At 42.2% G+C, this 4,487-nt stretch overlaps 1 protein-coding gene across 1 annotated transcript in view; it reads right to left on the bottom strand.

Moving 5' to 3' along the window:
* Nucleotides 1–4,487, bottom strand: part of robo3 (roundabout, axon guidance receptor, homolog 3 (Drosophila)) — a gene marked incomplete in the record, with an annotated part of 256,141 nt that overhangs the window by 223,298 nt on the left and 28,356 nt on the right.

Below are 4,487 nucleotides of genomic sequence, written 5' to 3'. Positions count from 1 at the left end.
TGTCTCAACATCGACAACAACAGTGACTAAGCAACCAGTTAAACAACGTTTCAACATTGACAAAAGCAGTGATTAAGCAACTAGAAAACGACGTTTTGGTGCGCCACTCACTCTAAATGTCAGATTTGCTCACGTTTTCGCGTCTGGTAGCATTATCCTAACTGGCGTCACCCCCCTTCGGTCATGGGAGACCGCGAACACGGGTGAGGACGTCGCTCCATGAGCTAAAGTTAGGCTGTCCTTGAGTAGTTTTAACTGTTTGCGCAGCTGAAAGAGGACTTTTAGGTCTGGATCGGAATCCAGTTTGACTTTCGATGGAGTGTATTTGTCTGGGTCAGTCAGATACAGTATCATCGATTTAATTGCAGGATCATCCAACTTCTGAAGTTGGATGATGTCTGGGTCAGTTGATATTGACTTTTCATATTTTAAAAGAACTTGGCGAAGTTTGTCTCTTTCTTCATCAGATGTCAGAGCGTCGGCTTGGGCGACCACCTGTTCAATCTGTGATGAGACTGAAGAGGGTTCTTGCTCCATGGGGAGCTCCAACGAATCCTTTTCTGAGTCGTCGGGCTTGTCTATGGGTAAGACACCATAGATTTGAGGTCCTTGGTCGACGTCATCGGTTGAGAAAAGAGCGATGGCCTGTGATGGTTTCGTGAAACATACTGGCCCAGCTTCTTGACTCGGTACCAGGTTATCTGGGAGTCCTCCCAGAACTGGAATGCCTAGTTCAAAATCATGAAAGTCAGGTTCTGAGTTTTCAGTTTGTGATGACTCATCATCGTTTGTGTGTGAGTTTATCCCCCCTTCGTCCGATGAGGAGTTCTTGGAGGCAACAACAGCAATGTCTTGGTGTGTTTCACCGACATCTGTAATGTTGTCATTCGCGCCTTCAGATTTAGTAGCGATCAGATCACTACATTGTGCTCCTGGTTGGATTCCCATTTCAGTGTTTTTCAAAGTTTCTACAAACCTTTGTATTTTCTCTGTCTCCTCCGAGCTCAGAGGTGTAGGGCTTTGCTCCTGGGACCTTTGTGATTTTATCGCCTCGGTTCGTTTCGTCCGAGGTGGGGGAGGGTTAGGTACGTCTTTTGGGGGTTCCTCTTCGGACTTCCCCTGATAATATGGGTCCTCTTGGATCCCATATCTTTGCGTCCTACGCATGTCCCATGTACGACAATCACGTTCATCCTCTGAAAGAGGAGCCTTTTTGTCCCAGCGTGCACCATCATTACGTGGTTTGTCAGTTTGAAAATACTGCCTTTTCTCGCCTGTTTTAGGAGGAGGTGTCAACGCACTCCGTCCTTCCATTTCTAGGCAGTGGGGTTTAACCTTTACACCAGGAAACACTTCTATGGGCGTCTTAGAACATGCCTCGAACACATTCACTGCACACTGTCGCACGTTCGCTGGAAGAGACCTGTTCAGGTCTGTTCCTACCGCCCGAGATGAGGGTGGGGATGACGGAATGGTGTTAAAAGTAGGAGGTTCAAGTCGGTGCAGAGCCATCCCTATCACCCGAGATCGGGGTGTTGGACTGTGGCTAAGAGTAGGAGGTGCAAGTCGGTGCAGACCCGTCCTTATCACCCGAGGTGGGGGTGTTGGAACGGGGCTAAGAGGAGGAGGTGTAACAGCATCTGTCCGAGGTGTTTGTGGGTGACCTGGACTCTGTCCACGGTCTTCTCTGAGTTCCAGACAAACTCGCCCCACGTCAGAAATCTTGTTTGTTGCTGCGGCCAGTTCCTCCTCACAAGCCTTCAGGCGTTCCTGTGATGTCCGACATTCACCTTGTAAATGCCGACAATGACGGAGAAATATCGCCTTTTCCGCTTTGCAATCCTCAAGTTGTGTTTTAAGCACATCTATTTCACCTTTGCAGCGGGAAACTTGTGACATTTTCTCGTCGTGATCCCGTCTTAATACAAAGTATTTACTGGACAACAGCTCTTTAGCATCCCTGGCTTCAGATAGTGATGCATTAAGTAACTGTATTTTGCTATTCAGCGAATCAATTTCTGCATTTGCATTTTGCTGTAAGTGAAACATCTGTTCATAATGTTTTGTCAAGAGGACCTCGTTTTCGCTCTCAAATTGAAGGAAGTGTTCTTCAATTTTCTGAACCACCTCTTTTTCACTGTCTAACCTTATTGCAAGGTAATCAGCTTTCTCAACAACTGCATAGAATGATTATTTCAGCAAAATTGCAATTCTAGCCAGCTTTTCATAACTTGACACTGTAATTTCTGTAGAGGTCACACTCTCTGCAACCTCCTTCAGATTGTCCACTAACTCTTTTGGGTTCATGCTCTGCGCCTGTTTGCCATATGGATGTAAGGAAGCTGTCAGCAGCTTCAACGCATATTCTAAACAGCCCTGCATCCCATAAGGATCAAAATCCTTTTCTACCACACCTGTCATGGTTATTCACTGTTCAGCACTTTTTCTGGATAAAACAATTGCCAGCTTCAGATATTTTTACAGGTAAATATTTGTATCCTAGTGTTATTGAGTTTTCACACTATTTTAAGCATTGGGTTTACACAAAAGTACTGTTATAAGTCAACTTATTCAACTGTGGGTACCTATAGGTTTTACCCCAATTCATGAATATTTAAGTAAATGCTTCTATGCAGTGTTACCTTATATGTGCTTATTTCTTAACAGATACTAGATTACCAAGCTCTTTTTAGTGTATTTTACTCTAAAGCACTGAATTTTTATAAACCTGCAATTTTTCTTTTTAGTCTCACAGCACATCAGTTTAAAAATGTTTTTAAACTGTTTACTTCCAGAAATTCGCTATTTTAAACAGTTACCCATCAACCCAGGTGGGTGAAAAGAGAAAAGAAAATTGATGATGAGGAATAATCAGGCTTTTTTCAGAAAAACTGTACTCCTTTCTCCTGCCAATCTTCTATTTAAAATTAAATAGGAGATGTAATTGTTTAGGTGGTAAATAAAATCAGAAAAGTCTCTTTTTCCTGATATATTTACTCTTATTTAGTGATTTAGCAATTAAACGTGCATTATCTTTTAGCAAATGAGTAAACTTTATCAACTCTGTGAATATCTGAAACTGTACCTTTTTTGTTAAAAAGTTTCTACCTTTTATTTTGTACCTTCTCAATGAGGAATTACCAGTGAATAAAGGTTTGTTGGTAAATGCCTTTCCGCATAAATACCTTAATTACTTTTTAAATGCAAGATAACAGTGATTATTCAGCTTTGAGGAACGTTTATTAACTCAAAAATGCCTTACAGAAATAAAAAACGTTTAATTTCACTCAAAATACCTAAAACTGAAGTGAAACTGTGATCTCAAGTTTCCCAGGAGGGGGCAGTGTTTAGCTTTCTACCAGCAGGAGTCTATGACGACTTCCTGTGACGTTCGGTTGATATCCTGTTGTTAGCCGCTTAGCTTAAAGTTAGCTTCGGCTAAACTCGGTTAAAATCAACATTTCTGAACGGTTGAAGCGTAAACGTGGCGTTTTCTCAACAAGCACGACTTTTTTGCATGAAACATGAGTTTTAGGGGCATGTGGCAAGTTACATTTAGTGATTTTAAGCACAGCAAAGCTCTCGGTTGCAACCGAGCTCATTTCCGACATGGAGGAAGTGACATGACACGTCACTCACCCGGTCGTTAGCTGTTAGCTTAAAATTAGCATCGCTAGCGTTGTTCAAAAACATCATTTAATGACGGATTTTAAACTCAAACGTGGCGAAATTTCAACAATTATGCTTCGAAGACACGGAGCAGTGGATCAGAATCAACTTTTAAAGCATTTTTGAACTTTAAAAACAGATTTTATTCCCTATGAAAACGAGTTTTCATTTCCGGGTCACGTGACAGAATCCGCCAATCACAAAGCAGCACGGGGGTGAGAGGAAATGACGTAGGCACGTCATTCACTTCTCAGCAAATCAGAGCGCTCCACAGCAGCCAATTCAACCAATCACGCAGCGTTTTTCCCAGCTAGCATGTTAGATTTATCTGAACAAGTCCGTCAACTTTTTTCGTCTTTTAAACTGTCAAAATGCACTTTTTTCTGTTACAAGTGTAATCAATAAGCTCCCAGCTGCACGGAGTCGGCGTTCCGGTCTCAAAAACGTCTTTCTAGCTATTTAAACAACTCGTTCGATCTTTCTCAGAACCGAGCCAGAACCAGAACCGCGTCTGGACCGTCTTTAAACAGAATAAAGCGTTTCCACACAAACCAAGCTTTAGTTACACATAACAGGCGTACAATTTCAGCTTTAAAAAGACATATGACTCACAATTTCAGCTTCAAAACATTGCCAGCGTAAACATGCAGTGTTAAGCTCCAAGCGCGCAGCTTCACACGCTGCAGTTTGCCATTTCTCCATGCCAACATGAAATATCAATTATTACACGCATACACAGTCCATTTATGAGCACGTTACGGGCCACCAATATGTAGATGAACAGATGCTGAGAAATATTCATCAATTAAAACGGATTC

Source organism: Nematolebias whitei, chromosome 14, assembly GCF_014905685.2.
Source record: "Nematolebias whitei isolate Nwh7 chromosome 14, NemWhi1, whole genome shotgun sequence".
NCBI lineage: Eukaryota > Metazoa > Chordata > Actinopteri > Cyprinodontiformes > Rivulidae > Nematolebias > Nematolebias whitei.
This window is presented reverse-complemented; position numbering and strand designations above follow the sequence as displayed.